Source organism: Sarcophilus harrisii, chromosome 6 (genome assembly GCF_902635505.1).
Source record: "Sarcophilus harrisii chromosome 6, mSarHar1.11, whole genome shotgun sequence".
Taxonomy (NCBI): Eukaryota; Metazoa; Chordata; class Mammalia; order Dasyuromorphia; family Dasyuridae; genus Sarcophilus; species Sarcophilus harrisii.
Genome location: NC_045431.1, coordinates 64,383,236 through 64,400,080, shown reverse-complemented (window position 1 = coordinate 64,400,080; position 16,845 = coordinate 64,383,236). Strand labels below are relative to the sequence as shown.

The 16,845-nt window shown below is 36.4% G+C and overlaps 1 long non-coding RNA gene across 1 annotated transcript; it reads right to left on the bottom strand.

Annotated features, from left to right (window-relative positions):
- Positions 1–323: 323 nt before the first annotated feature.
- Positions 324–11,371, bottom strand: LOC116419951. Its single transcript, XR_004230276.1, has 3 exons — positions 10,546–11,371; positions 8,117–8,291; positions 324–589 (listed from the first exon to the last, which is right to left on the bottom strand). It is a non-coding gene; the product is annotated as an uncharacterized LOC116419951 (long non-coding RNA).
- Between the last annotated feature and the right edge of the window lie 5,474 nt (positions 11,372–16,845).

Below are 16,845 nucleotides of genomic sequence, written 5' to 3'. Positions count from 1 at the left end.
GTTTCTCTCAATGAACACGTACTAGTATTATCAAATCTCTAAGATGCTTTAAAAAAAACTTTTACATATGAAATCATTAAAGGAATGAAGAAACATGAAATCTAAGAAAAAGCTAAGAGAAGCAAGATTATTCTTTTTTTAAGCTTTTTATTTTTCAAAACAAAATGCATGGACAATTCTTTAACATGAGTCCTTGCAAAACCCTGTGTTCCAATTCCTCCCCTTCCCCCATGCCCTCCCTTAGATGGCAAGTAGTCCCATATATGTTAAACATGGTAGAATATATGTTAAATCCAATATATGTATACATATTTATACAATTATCGTGGCTCACAAGAAAAAAAAGAGAAGCAAAATAAAATGCAAGCAAACAACAACAAAATGAGTGAAAATGCTGTATTGTGAACAACACTGAGTTCCCACGGTCTCCTCTCTGGGTGTAGATAGCTCTCTTCATCACTGAACAATTGGAACTGGTTTGAATCATCTCATTGTTGAAGAGAGCCACGTCCATCAGAATTGATCATCGTATCTTCTTGTTGCTGTGTATAATGATCTCCTGGTTCAAGCAAGAATATTCTTCTTCAACCTAGAAAAACAAGGTTTGGCTTAAAGAGAGATAAGGATGGGATAAATAATGGACTTTAATAAAGATACCAAAGGTTATTACAAAGCACAGTGGAATACAAGAAATTCAGGGAAGGATGGGACTGACTATTCATATGAACTTAGACCCAAACTGATGCAAAGCAAGAGCACATAGATCCAAGAGACCAATCTATCCAATAACAAGAATAAAAACGAAAACAGCATCCAAGAGAGTGGATCAGATTAATGACAATGACCAATTTCGGTCCCAGAAGAACAGATATTGAAAGATAATATTTCCCTTTCATCAGAGATGTGAGGTGAGTTGGGGGGGAGATAAAGTGTGTGTACTGAGAGTTTCACTTTTTTACTAAAATATTTATACATAACAATAGAGGGGGGCAGTGGTAGATGGGAGCATATTTAGGGAATAGCTCATGAAATTGTTAGTATTAAAAAAAAACAGCAATCAGCCATTTTCCAACTCTACTAATCACAGAAGGAAATGATACAGTATACAATGCAGCAGGTTGTTTTTGTTTTGTTTTTTTAATAGAGGCTGTGCTTAATTATCCACATTAAAGAAAGGGCACCAACATAGCAAGGCTTGAAGGTTAAACACATTTTATTCATGGCTACAGAATGGTCAAATTCACCTTCTGGGGCTTTCTCCGTGACATGGCCACAGAAGAAGCTTTCTCTCTGCCTACTTTACCCATTCCCTGTCACTGATAGAAGCATTTATTAAGCACCTACTATGTGCCAGGCACTGTGCTAAGAACTGAGGATAAAGAAAGGAAGGAAGGAAAAAATAGGAAGAGGAAGGAAGGAAGGAAGAAAAGGGAAGGAGAAAGGAAGGAAAGAAAAGAGAAAGGAAGGGAGGGAAGGAGAGAAGGAGAGGAGAAGGAAGAAAGGAAGAAAAAAGGAAGGAGAGAAAAGAGAAAAAGGAGAGTAAAGGAAGAGGAAGAGGAAAATGAAGAAAAAAGATAATAGGAAAATTATTTGTATTATGTACCTATTTCTCTTAGAGAAACAAAATTCATACACACTTCATTCAGTCAAGAAGTACTTACTGGGAACGGCCAGATACCATATCCTGGAAATAAAAAGATTATCTCCTCTCCCCAAAAAAAAGAGTGGGTAGGAGGTTCCTGCCCTCAAGGAGTTCCCTTTCCAATGGGGGAGGGAAGGGGAACATGCAAACAAGTACTTAAGACAAGCTATAGAAGGCAATGGTGAGATAATATCAGTGAGAAAGGACCAGGACTATGATGGGGCTGAGGAAGAACGAGAATTGGATAGCCTGAAAAAAGGCTTCCTGTAGAGTATGAGATCTGAGAGGGAACTTAGAGGAATATAGAAGGTGAGAATGAAAAGCATGGGGGGAACAGCCAGTGAAAAGTCACAAATACAGAAATTCAAGGGCCAGAAAATAATCCAAGGTAGCTTGATCACAGAACATATGGAAAGAAAGTATTACAAGACTGGAAAGCTAGGAAGAATCCAGGTTGTGAAGGGCTTAAATGCCAAAATACTTTATATATCACCTTTGAGGTTATAGGGACCATTAAAATTTAACTTTTCCTCAGTCCGATTCAAACCCAAATCCAGGTGGCCAACTTTTGACCCTAAAGTGTAATGAATATAATCCAATTTTGGATAATGGAGAGAGGATCTCTTCATCTCTGAATGTCCCCTACCACTGAGGAATGGGAAACGCTGGAATGGCTTTTGAGAGAAGAAGATAAGAGAATGAGGAGAAATGTCTCCTCTACAGTCTGGGATATCTGTGTACCAGAACATCTGTCTCCCAGAATAAAAAAAGCATCCTCTCTAGAGTTACAGCACCCAGATTCCCAATACCAGCTTGGCCAGTTCATCTCTCAGAGCCTGGTTCCTTATTTGTGAAACAGATTCCACGATCTCTTAAGTTGTCTTCCAGCTCTGACGTTCAATAAACTTGTTAAAGGTCTTTTTTAACCCTTGGTAAGGTAGATTAAGTCAACTTGAGTTCTGGCGCCCTCTGGTGATAGGAACTAATTGTTTTCAAGCCCCTGGCAAGTACATCAAATCAGTCATTTATTCCTTTTCTCCTTTTCAGTGTTTTCTTACTCTGGGTAAATGGGATGGATCCCTTAGGGCTCACTCAAGATTCTGTGAACCTGATCATCTCCACTGAATTTCAGTCATTCATAATGCTGTAATATCAACCACCCACACAGGGACCCAGATGCACCCAGATCCAATTTGTGAAGGGGCTAAAGGTTGATTACTGAAGATTGTCCTAGAAAATACATAATTTTATGATTTCAAATTGCATTTTTAGAACATTTCCTGCCTGAATAGTTCACTTAAAAGGATACTATTTGAAGGCACAAACATCTGATCTTAAGATATCAGATTTAGAGAGTGAAAGAGACCTTAGAAATCTAGTCTAATCCTAGAAACTAAAGATCAAATTGATTTGATTAAGATCAACCAGTAAGGATGTTCATTTCATTCAGCCATGATGGTTAGTATGAAGCAAGCTGAATGTGCTCTCGCTCTCTCTCTCCCAATGCAATGGAAACTGTTAATCCCAACAGGACAGCTTCCGAAAATTATACTTCAAATTCAACATATATTTTTAAAAAACAAGCTACACTTAATAAAATCGTGCTTCCATGTTTAATGAATGCTTTTCCCCCTTTCTACTGCATATATAAAAGTGTACATTTTAGTGCATAATTCTTTCTACAAACTTGCTTTGTATTCCAATAACTTCAGAAATCATTTCTTGATAACAATGGGATAAGCTCTTTTTCAAAGCTGATGAAAAACCAGACTATCAGCATTTTCTAAATTCAGTAATCAATAAACATTAAGTTCCTACTATGTGTCTGATACTGTGCTAAACAATGGTGATGCAAAAAAAAAGGGAGAGAAAGCAAAAAACAGCCTCTTCCCTCAAGAAGCTTACAATCTAATGGAGGTGACCACATGCAAATAAATCTATACAAAGCAAGCTATATACAGGATAAATAGGAAATAATTAAGAGAAGGCATCAGAATTAAGGGTTAGAGAAGGCTTCAGTAAAAGAAGGCATTTTAGCTGGGGTTTAAAGGATCTAAGAAGGCTAATTGGGCATCTATCGAAGGTGACTCTGGATTTAACACTTGATTAGGAATCAGAAAAATTTGAATTCAAATTTAGTTTTAGATACTAGCTGCGAGATCCTACATAAATCACTTAACGACTTGTTTCAATTTCCTCACTTGAAAAATAAACTAGAGAAGGAAAGGACAAAACATCCCAGTATTTTGCCAAGAAACACCCAAATAAGGTCCTAAAGAGTCAGATATGACTAAAACAACTAAACAGTAACAAGGAGTGGAGAGAAGGAAAGTTACAGGTAGGGCAGAGCTCATTAGGGATTGCCAGAGAAAATCTCCAAAGCTGAGGTTCAGGGAATGTCTTGTTCATGGAACAACCAAGAAGTCAATGTTATTGGTCTGAAAGGTTTATGGCAAGGAACAAAGCTCTAGTCACCTAACCCTAGTTATACCTCTAATATTGTTAGCAAATATCTAAATAAAGCACATCTGTCCATTCTTTACATGTCAAAGCATCATTTTATGGAATGAATAATGTATCTCTAATTCACCCATTTCTCTTATTTGTATATTCCCACATAGATCTTAGCCCAACTATACTGATGCCTATAAAACAGGACTTTTGGTGTTTTCAGTTGACAATTTGGCATTTTATTTTTTTCACTTTCCCTTCCTTCCCTAAATGAACTTAAAAAATAAAGGGAAAAACCCCTTGTAACAAATATCTATTATCATGCAAAGCTAATTCCTTCATTGGCCACAGCCAGAAATCGCTTCCCTTCTGCATTTTCTGTTCATAACATCTCAGTCAAGAGATGGATAACAGATAACATCTTTGGTTATCTCAGAGAATTACATTGACATTACAATGACATTACATTGATCAGAGTTTAGAGACTTTCAAAGTTATTTTTCTTCCTAATGATGTTACTGTGTAGATTATTTTCCCAGTACTGCTCACTTTTCTCTGCATCAGTTTATGCAGATCTTCCCAGGTTTCTCTCAGTCAACAAGTATTTACTGAGCACCTGCTATGTGCTAGGCTCTGTGCTGTAAACTAGAAATATCAAGAAAGCAAACACCACCACCAGTCCCTGCACTCAATGAGCCTCACCTTCAGGAGATGATATACAAATAATTCATGTCCAAGATAAATTGGAGATAATCAACAGAGAAAAGGCACTAGAGGAATATGGAAAGACTTCTTGTAGGTACTTGAGATTTTAACTGGAAGATGGAAATAAAGAGAAAGAGAATTCCAGGCAATGGGGGGAGCAGTCACCAAATATGCTTGTGAATGAAATATACAGAGTCTCATCCACCAAACAGCAAAGATGTTAATGTCATTGGAATTGAGTGTATGTGGAAGAGGAAAAGGTATATGAAGGCTGGAAAGGTAGGAAGAGAATTGAATATGAAGATCTTTAAGAGCCAAAAGGGATTTTCTATTTTATCTTAGAGGTAATAGGGAGCCACTGAAGTTTGTTGAATGGAGGAGGAATGTAGTCAATTTTAGGAAGATAAATGACAAGTAACTACAGGAGTGAAAGAAACGTGAGGCAAAGAGACAAACTAGCAGGTTCCTACAATAGCCAAGGCATGAGGTGATGAGGGTCTGCATCAGAGTGGTGCCAGTGTCAGAGGAGAGAGGGGATGTGTATGAGAGATGTTAGAATTTGACAACTAATTGCAAATGAGGGTGAGAGTAAGGAGCCAAGGATGACACCTGTTTGTGAGCCTTGATGACTGGGGAGTTGGTGATACCCATGAAAGTAATAGGAAAGTTAGAAAAAAGTGAGACTGGGAATGGGAGTGGAGTGGATTCAATGAATTCAGTCTTTCACATGTTGGAGAAAATTGTCTACAGTCTGTCCTAGAATGAGGAAAGGAGTGGGAAAGGAGAAAAAAAAATGAGAGGCACTTTCACCAAGAAAGATAAGAGTTTACCTCTCAGATCTGTGGAGAAGGAAGGAATGTTTGTCCAAAGAAGAACTGGAACTCATAACTGAACACCAGATCATTTTGATTATATTAAGATAAGTTTTTGAATAAACAAAACTAAAAAAAATTCACCAAGAAAGGAAGACATGTCCAGGAATTCAGAATGTCCATTTCATCATTTGTCAGGGAACAATAATATTACATTATATTCACATACTCTAATTTGTTTAATCCTTCCCCAATATGTGGACACTCTCTTAGTTTCCAGATTTTTACTACTACAAAATAGATGCAAAATTTTTTTTATTCATACGTTTTCTTCTCTTTCTTTGCTCTCTGTGGTATACATTCTTCTTTGGTATACATTATCATTAACAGCAATTAAAGGGTATACAATGTAGTGATTGAAGGGGCAGAGTTCCAAAATGCTTTCTAGGATGGTTGGGCTACTTCATGGTTCTACCAACAGTGTGTTAGTGTACCTGCTTTCTTATTTCCCCTTCAACATTTGTCATTTTCCTTTTTTTGGTCATCTTTTCATTTCTTGAATTATTAGTGATTCAGAGCATTTTTTCATATAATTGTTTATACCTTGGAATTCTTTCTTTGAAATTATTTGTTCATATCCTTTGACAAATTTTCTACTGGAGAATGGTTCTTTTTCTTATAGATTTAAATCAGTTCCTTACATAGCTTTTAAACAAAAACTTATCAGTGAAACTTGCTGCAAAGATTTTTTTCTTCCAATTAATTGTTTCCCTTTTAATTTTAATTATATTAGATTTATTTATGTAAAAACTTATTAATTTTGTGTAACCAAAATTATCCCTTTTATTTCCTGGGAATCTTCTCTATCTTTTTTCACTTATGAACTTTTCTCTTATCCATAGATGAAAAAAGTAATTTTTTCATATTTCTCTCATATGTTTATGATATGATCTTTTATATCTGGGTCACATACCCATTTGGAGCTTTTCTTTATATAAAGTATAAGATGTTGATCTAAATCTAGTTTTTTTCAATATTGCTATCCAATTTTCCCAATAGTTTTTGTCAAATAGTTTTTATTTCAGTAGCTAGGGTCTTTGTGTTTATTTAATACTAGAACATTAGATACATTTATTTCTGTATACTGTGATTTAATCTGTTCTATCAATCAATCTAGTTTTAAGCAGGACCAAATTGCTTTAATAATTTCTGATTTGTAGTATGGCTTTTCATTTCTTGAACTTTTTCCTCCATATGAATTCCATGATTATTTTTTCTAATTCTATAAAGGAATTTTTCCATTGTTTGGTGAAATAGCATTAAATAAACCAATTACTATAGGTCATGTTATGATTTTGATTATACTGATTCATCCCATCCATGAGCAATTAACTTTTTTCCAATTATTTATATGTTTATTTTTATAAATTTTTTTAATAGTTGCATTTATCTAGATGTTGTGTGTATCTTGGAAAGTAGAGTCCCAAATATTTTACACATTCTATAGTCATTTTAAATGGAATTTCTCTTACTACCTCTCAAATAGAAAGTTGGATTTTATTGGTATTATTTAGAAATAGTAATGATTTGTGTGAATTTATCTTATATCCTTCAAGTTTTCCAGAATTATTAATTGTGTCGATTACCTTTTTAGCTGACTCTTTAGCTGATTTCTTTATATATACTATCAGACTATGTGCTATGAAAGCTAAGATCACAGGTTAAAAGTGGGGGGAGGGAATCACTAGTATTCCAGTGAATTGATCAAACTTAAACAATATTTGAGGTGGGGCAGTGGATGGAGCATCAGTCCAGACTAAGGACGATATGAGTTCAACTCTAATATCAGACACTTACTAGCTGTGTGACACTAGGCAAGTGTCTTAACCCTGATTGCCTCAGTTTCCTCCTTTGTCAAATAAGTTGGAAAAGGAAATAAATAGCAAAACACTCCAGTATCTTGCCCCAAACTGAAAGGCCTGAACAACAAAAATAACATCTGGTCAGCTGCAACTTGGAAATTCAGTGAAATCTCTGGTATGGCATCAGCCTTGTAAATTCTTCAGGAGTTTCAGGAGCCACAACTTAAATCTTAAGTAGATTAGATATTCATAGAAAACACGTTTGGGATGTGAGGGAGACTGCAAACAATTTCCCTTTTCTTATTTCAAGGTTGGACTTGGGATCCAGATTCAAGGTATTTGACCAGTGCTCCAAAAGTGATATCTCTCTGGAATTACAAAATAAAATAAAATTTTAAAATACAGTAAATTGGGTGGATGGAGGGAGAAATCTATATATGAAGATAAAGGACCAATTGTGATATTTAGTATATAAACAATTAAACCAAATAATAGGATATAGTAAGTAAAGGATGCTTATTTCTATTTTACATTGTTATTGTGTGTGACTTTGGGAAAATTACTATCCTCAGAACTTAACATCTCAATATTCAGAAAAGGCAGATAATGAGGATCTTTGTGGTAACAGTGCTCATCATTCCTACCTGGCCTGCTGAGTATTCCATGAACAGGGATGAGATCATGGTTATAGAGACCTCAAACTCCTGTGAAGAAAGATTCTGTATCACTGAAGGATATCACTTTTTATTATTTGACCAACTGTAGAATTTATTCTCTTAGGCTTTCAGTCAGATTCTATGTTCCATCAAATAATGTCACCTAAAACAAGATTAGAAATGAAAAAGAAAATGGCTATTGGCACCCAAGATCAGGATGGTTATTTTCCAAAAAGTATCTTGGAGATCTTATTCTTTTCCTATTTGTTTAAACTAAAATAATCAGCATTGGTGAACTTATTTCAAAAGTTATTTTTTCATTCAAAGTTATTATTTCATAGTTACCAAAGGGGAAAAAAATCATCTAAAGTATTCTAGTTCTTTTCATACCTCCAAAAAACATCATCATGCTTTTTTAAAAAATGTAATTGTCATCAGCCTCATAGCAATTATGATAAAAGCAACATTCATGATAGACACCAGTATCTGCATTAGACCAGAAATACTATCAATCTTTCATCATAATTCCTAAATTTGAACCATTTATCTTATGATCAAATTGGAAAAAGAAGCACATACATTATATACCATAAATAATAATAACAAATAAAATCAACATTATATCAGAGTCCTTTTTAGAGCAGTGTTTTCTTGATGGCTTTCTCTTTTTATACCAGTCATTTCCTGATTCTGCATTGAACCCTCTCTTCTTACAAAGGAAACCGTGACACAAAACTGCCACATCTCTGTGTGTACAATCTGCTTCCTGAGTGCCGCCCCACTTTTTCTCTCAGAGAAGAGGGAAGCATGTTTCATCACCTATTTATACCATACATTTGAATAAAATAAGCAAACACAAAATACAATCATTTTGTATATTCTTCTCAATCTGTCTGTATACTTACTTCCAAAGCCTTATCTTTGAGACTGCTCTTTTCCCTCTCAAATATAATTGGCATCTCTGCATCTCATTCTGTTCTTATTGATCTTAGTTTGTGTCACTTCATAAAGGTCTTTTCATATTTCCTTGTATTATTCACATATGTCGTTTTTATAGGATTATATGAATCTATTAAGGGTTCAAGATTGTTGTTACTCTTGGGGATTCCAATGTGGAAACTCCTTCTATCAATGCATAAAATAATTTATTTATGTAGCCCAGTAGATGATTCCCAGGGAGTTGTTGAGACTTCATCATACAAGAGAATTCTTTTAACCTTTCTCCAATCATTGAACACATTATGTTCATTTTTCTTCTGTTATGAAGATTTTTGTACAATTTAGTTAAGACTAAATTTTTTGAGATGATAAAATTGCTGTTTTATTTTTTTAAAAAATTTTATAGTATTTTATTTTTCCAAATCCATTCAAAGATAGTTTTCAGCAATCGCCTTTGCAAAACCTTGTGTTACAAATTTTTCTTCCACTTTTCTCCCCTCCCCAAGATGACAATCTAATATAGGTTAAACATGTGCAATTCTTCTAAACATATTCCCATATTTGGAGCATATTCTTGAAAAATAAACAAACGAGTTTAGCTGTGAAGCAATACGATATATATTTAAAACAGTTCTAGTAGGCAAGCCATTGTATTAGAATCTGAGAACTATGACTTTGTAAGAAATAGACAAAACCAATTAACTTGTATTCTATTTTTTCTTCTTTTTTATTTATTATTTTATTTTTCCTCAGTTATATATAAAAACAATTTTTAACATTTGTTTTTAAAACTTTGAGTTCCATGCTCTCTCCCTCTTCCCCCATCTCAATCCCCATTGAGAACAAGAGCAACTGGATGGTTAGACATTTGGCAGAAAACTAGCAAACAGACCTGTTGTCACAGTTTCATTAACCACTATCCACATAGTCCTCATGCATATTGTATTGTGCATTGATAGCAGTAAAAAACTGAGAGCTAAAGTACAAAGAGAGAAAAGGTTACTATTCAGAGAGATCATAAGCTATAGGAGCATTTCCCAAAGTAGCAAGATCTCCATGGCTGGGCTGTAACCCTCAGAGACCCTAAGTCTTCAAAGTTAATTTATAGGAAAAGATTTTGTGCTGTTTGAGATACTCAGGAGAGCCAAGCTCCTGAAAACAGAGTTCTGCTCTTAGGAAACGCTCAGCCAATGAGGGGTTGTTTGGATGATGTAATGTTTTCCTCCCTCCTGTATCCTTGGTTGAATAGTAACAATGACGATAAGGTCTTTGAGTCTCTGCTTTTCCTGAGGTGCTCAAGGTTTGGGGTTTTTATTGTTGTTTTTTTTGCAAACAGCTCATTAATCCCAGCATTATCCTGACTTAGTGGATGGCAAGGATTTAAAAATCTGAGACTCAGGCAAAAGCCCCAGCAGACAGATGGACAATCGCCTACCAGCTGGTGGCTATCCCTGCCCTTCTGGGGCTTTCCAACTTACCTGAGTCACGTGGGAGCCTCCCTAATTAGACTGACTTTCCACTGACATGATATGGACTCTGGCTTTGCTGCCTTCCTTTTGGGGTTCCAAGCTGAGTGCTCCTATAATGGAGAATAAAAATTGGGATATCTTTGGGGAGGAAGGTGGAAAGAATATAAGAAAGTAAAGTCCCTAAAACTGAGTCTACATAAACATAAATACCCTGCCCCCACCATATCTGTGCCCCAGTCAAGGCTCCATCTCCTCACCCTAGTTATAACTCTGCTATTGGCTAAGTGCTTTTGCTCAAAACCACTTTAGCACTTAGTGAGCCGAGGGGAAAAGAGAGTGGGGAGGGAGTTACATAAATGGGATGATCAGATTCTGGGAGAGAAAGTCTTAATCATTTTATCCTATTGTAGGGAGACATCAAAAGGAATTCTTTAGGGCCGCCTGAGGGCCCTGGGGAAGGGGATGGGGCCACTTGGACTGGGAAGTGAAGGGCAGTTCAGCAGTGAACAAGGTCACTGCTCACCGGCTTGATATGGACCTGGAGACAGTAGTCTCCACAATTCTATGGGAATAGACTACACCCTGCTCCCCCCAAGTCTGTGCCCTAGTCAAAGTCCCATCCTACCTAGTTGTAAATATATTTCTAGCTAAATGCCACTTGCCCAAGCCACTTTATCATTTAATTATGTACTGTCTTATTTTAGTCACCAAATACCTGAGGTGTTGGGCCAACTAGGTGGCCCAATGGATAGAGCGCTCATATGAGCTCAAATCCAATTACTAGCTGTGAGTCCCTGGCCAAGTCACTTAAACCTGTTTACCTCAGTTTGCTCATCTATAAAATGAGCTGGAAAAGGAGATGGCAAATCTCTCCAGTGTCTTTGCCAAAAAAAATTGGGTCACTGGGAGTGGGACATCACTAAGCAACCACAAAAAAGCTCTTCAGGTTACTTCACTAACAGCTCACCTTTTATTGATCTAATCTCTCTTGAACACTCATCTGACATCCTAAACTCAAGACTCTTACGTCTAATCTAAATCTTTTCCCTCCTATCCACCCACTCACTCTCTCACCCACCCACAAGTTACACACATTCTTACATCCTTATTTTAGGTGTGGGAAACTTTGGAATCACAGCCTCAGAAAAACCCAGAAATGGAGGGGACTTCAAAAACTCCCTTAGTGTGAATCACAGATGAACAGGAATCCCCTCCATACATCATCAGCAAGGTATCCTCCAGCCTCCCCTAGAAGAACAATAGCTAACAGCGGATCAAATGTTATATATATGTATGTATATGTCTGTATTACATACATATATATATAGCACTTTATAAATATGATTCTCACAGCAATCTTGGAAGATAGATGCTGTTAATCCCACATTAATCAGATGAGAAAACTGAGACAAAGGAAGAGGATCACACAGTTTGTAAATGTCTGAGACAGAATTTGAAATGAATCTTCCCAACTCCACCCACCACAATTCCTAGCTGCCCCTGAGAAATCTTCAATGATGGTAGACTTGTACCTTTTCCATTTCACAATTTATAAAACAGAGATAATAATAATAATAGTAGTACCTGCCTCAAATTTGTTTCTTTGAAGCTATATATACACATTCATGTATACATACAAAGTATTTATGTTAACTTGTATTACCTTCAGATATAGCCCATTCTAATTTTAAATTATTTGAGCACATTGGTCTAGAACTTGGAAGGAACACTGAGGCAATCTAAGCCAGTTCCCTTATTTTAGAGTTGGGAAAATAGAAATCCAGAGAAGTGAGATATTTTGCCTAAGGCCACACAGGTAGGAAGTAGCAGAACCATAGCTGGGCCACAGTCTTCTGATTCTAAACCTGTGTGTTTTCAGTTACATTAGGCTGCCTTAAAATTTTCAAGGAAGTTTTTGCTTAAATTGAGCTGAAAACTGTCCATCTGTCACTTCCACATATCACCTCTATCCTCTGAGGTCAAACAGAATGAAAATATCTTTTCCACGGGGCACTTCCTCCAATGCTTAAAGATAGCGATTTTTCTTGTGCCCTTAAACCTTCTCTTCATGTTAAATGTCTCCAAGACCTTATGATTCAGGGCTTAGCCTGACAGTGACAAAAACTCTGTGTTAATAAGAACCTACTGAAGAGATTCACATTAACCAAACCCACAGGATACATGCTCATAAGCCAAAATCACATTCTATTTTTAAATTTAATTATTTTTCCAATTAATGAAAGTCTATTTTCTCTCTTTCCTATTTCCCCCTCCACTAGGAAAAAAAAAACCCAACCAACCAACAATTCAAAACTCTTATAATAAATATACATAATCAAACACAACTAATTCCTGCACTGGCCATGTCCAAAAAAAGTCTCAATTTGCATCTGAATCCTCTCTCAGTAGGTGAATAGCATATCACATCATGGATCTTCATCAAAGTTGGTCAATGTGTTGATCAGCATCTTTAAATCTTTCAAAGTTGTTTATCTTTACAATATTGTTAATATAGAAATTATTCTCCTGGTTCATCGGGCATCATTATATTCCCAGATTTCTGTAAAACTGTCCTTTTTATTATTTCTTAGAGTACAATGCTATTCCACTACATTCAATATCATCCCATTTAAATTACCCAAAAATTATTTTACTGAATTAGAAAAAAATTACAAAATTATAATTTCTAATTCGGTTAAAGTTCATTTGAAGACATCTTTTTATCCCAAAACTAGTTTTCTATCTACTTGCATTGAAGTTAGAAATAAAGAAATAGATAAAATTCACAATTGTTTTCCCTTTTAAATTTTCCTGTCACCAAAATTCATCTTTCACCAAATTCCTAATATCCATTTATTTGGGGGGCAGGGTTGTAATTTTTTTTTATCTACTGCTTACAATGGCATCTTTCTTAGCATCTTTTCTTAAACACAGTTAGCTGTGAGTCCAATTTGACAAATATTTAACAACTATTTGGTCAGATTTTTATCTTTACACAGCACAAAGCTGAGGCTAAGACACAATTCATAGGGTACTTTTTCTTCTTTTTTTCTTTCTTTTTACTTTCTTTCTTTCTTTCTTTCTTGGCTGAGGCAATTGGGGTTAAGTGACTTGCCCAGGGTCACACAGCTAGGAAGTATTAAATGTCTGAGACCAGATTTGAACTCAGATCCTCCTAACTTCAGGGCTGGTGCTCTATCCACTGGGCCACCTAGCTGCCTTTTCCCCCTTTCCCCCCCCCCCCCCCCACTTAGTATTGCTTTCTTTTAACAAATGGAAAAACACTAACGTATAAAGGTGCACATGTTGGTAGTCAAAATTGCTTTTTTGCCTATCTCAGTGGTTTTCAGAAATGGTCCACAGTGGGGAATTCATTTGGCTGTATTGTGTACTGAACCAAATTTATTAATAAAAATTTCTTAGTATTTAAGTAGATGTACCATTTGGAAGATATTGACATGGATACCAAGATAAATACCACATAATCTCTGCTCTGCTCTGATGTGACTACAATCAAATAGACTCCTTTGTTAAGAATTTAAAGCCTTTCACCATCTAACTCTGGACTGGCTGACCACACTGACTTCACATTGCTCCCTGCTGACCCCACTGTGTTCCAATCAAAGTGGACTCTACTTTATCATACCTCGGCAAATAACATTTTGCCTTCCCTCTCTTGCCTTTCCATGATCTGATGCCCTCTACCCCATGCCTGTAATCTCCTCCTTTCTAACCTCACTTTTGGAATCCCAAGGTCCTTTCAAGATCCAACTCTTGCTACTCCCTCCACAGATACTCACTAGCAAGTCTTTGAGCCTGTCTCTGCCCCATTTTCTGGAATCATTGGAATCAATGGACTCTGACATCTATTGCTGTTTGAAATCTTTGATTCTCAAATTCTCCAGTTCTAAGTGGTCTTCCCATCACCCTGATGTTATTTCTATCAAATTTTCTACTAACATAACAGGCCATGTTTCCCACCAGGAGAGTGGAAACTGTCTTAGGGGTAGACCTTTTGATTTTTGTTTTTATAGCACCAGTGTATAGTGGTGTCTGACCCATAGGAATTAATTACCAAATGCTTATAAATGGAATTCCCCTCAAGAAGTTTAGTCTACCTTGGGATGCAACATTCCCCAGCGTAAGTATGTTTCAAGGTAGGAGGCGATCAGGGCAAAGAGCTCTAAGACAGTTTTGAGAAAGGAAAGAAAATGCATATGTATATTTTTCTGTGATCCTTAATATATCTAGATAAATGTCTGTATTTAGTTACAGATATACACATAGAGAGGATCTTTTAGAAAATAACATTTCTCTCTATGAAGTCCATAGAATAATTCACATTGATATAGAAGACACTTCAATGATGGAACTTTCAAGTATTCTATTTCATGTATCCTACCTCAGTGAGTCCTATATGAAGGCAATGTGCCATGTATGGAAGAAATGTATTTTACCTTGAAAGTAGCACTAATTTTGCTTTACTCATTAAATTGACATTATAAAAATAAATTAATGAATAAATAAAATGAATAAATTAATTGACATTACAAATAAACTATAAATGGAATCACATGGATGATAATAATAGGGAAAGCTTATCTTTTCAAAGGCTTTGGCATTTATAAAACCTTTCTTCACAATAACCCCAAGATCCTTCCTGTTCTAATTTTCTATGAACAAAAGATGAGCATCCACATGAAGCCTTACTGTATGCAGACAAAGGTCTATGATAAACACTGGAGGTAGAAAGCAAAAGCAAAAATGATTTCTGCTCTCAAGAAGTTTATTGTCTAATGGGAGACAAAACATCAACATAAATAAACATATAGAAGTCACTTGAGGTAGGTGACAAACTTTTATACATTAAAACAATTAAAGACCAATTAATTAAAGGAAATAATACAACATTAAATAATCTGATTTCTAAATAGATGAAAGATTAGGGACTTTCCAAATCAGGAGAGGGAGATAATTCTCACAATTCAAAACAAGAGGTGGGCCACCCTCACCCCCAAAGCATCTGTGAACAATCAAAGGAATGTGGAAACAATAACCCGCCAATGAGTACAGGACCCATTTTCAGATTGCTTGAGATGTACAATTGTGAGAGAGCTCCTTGCATTGCATCAGTCTTTGGATCTGATGGATTTTTTGGCTGGCTGGCATTTGTAGGTCCTTTGTTAAAAATCTCTAAACAGTAGGTAAAGGGTGGCCCAGCTTTCTAGCCATATAGGGCTAGATTCAAACAATTAAATAGGATTTCCTCTCAATTCCTACAATTGAGTGAAGTTTTCTCACAAGACAGAATTTGGGCTACAGCCATAATTAAATAGAAAGGAAATTGAGCTAGCTTCAGAATTGAATCACAGAGGGGCAGAACCAAGATGGCAGAGAGTAGACAGGTCTTTGTCTGAGCTCTTCCTGGATTCCCTTAGATCAATACTAGATCAAACCTCTGAACTAGTTTTGGAGTGAGAGAACATACAAATACTTGGAGTGTAACACATTTTCAGCAGAAGATATTTTGAGAGAACTTCAAAAAACTGTCTCAGTTGGGTGAGGGAATAGGGTGGATTGCAGGCCTAGCACAATGCAATGCAAGGAGACCCATAGTGAAGAGGTTTCCATGTGCTGGGAGACTTGAAGCCAAAATACAGCAGCACTTGCTACTTTGTCCTAATTCAGAAGCCAGTGGATCAGCAGACTAGCTGTGAAATATTCAAGGCAACTACAAAAGGCAAATAGTGAGCCTCTAGACCCCAGAATATCATGGGACTTGGCCATGCCCCCTCAGAATGGGAAGAAAGCCGGCAGCCCCAGCCCCAGGGCAGTGTGAAGCCACAGTCTCCTGTAGAGGAAGCTTGGGACAATTTCCCCTTTTCCTTAAGAGTAAACCTCAACCTTTAAAAATGAGCAAAAAAGCAAAAAGAGCTTTGACCAGAGAGAGATTTTATGGAGACAGGGAAGAACAGACCTCAAACCCTGAAGATTCTAAAAGCAAAATATCTCCAAATAAAGCCTTGAGAGTTACATAAGTTGGTCTCCATCTCACTAGGCTCTGTTGGAAGAATTCAAAAAGGATCTTTTAAAAGTTAGAAGAGGGGCAACTAGGTGGCGCAGTGGACAGAGCACTAGCCCTGACATCAGGAGGACCTAAGTTCAAATCTGGCCTCAAACACTTAACACTTCCTAGCTGTGTGACCCTATGCAGGTCACAATTGCCTCAGAAAAAAAAAAATGAAGCTAGAGTCAAAAAGGGATTGTACTGGAAGAAGAGGAAAGGGAGGTAAAATGGGGTAAATTATA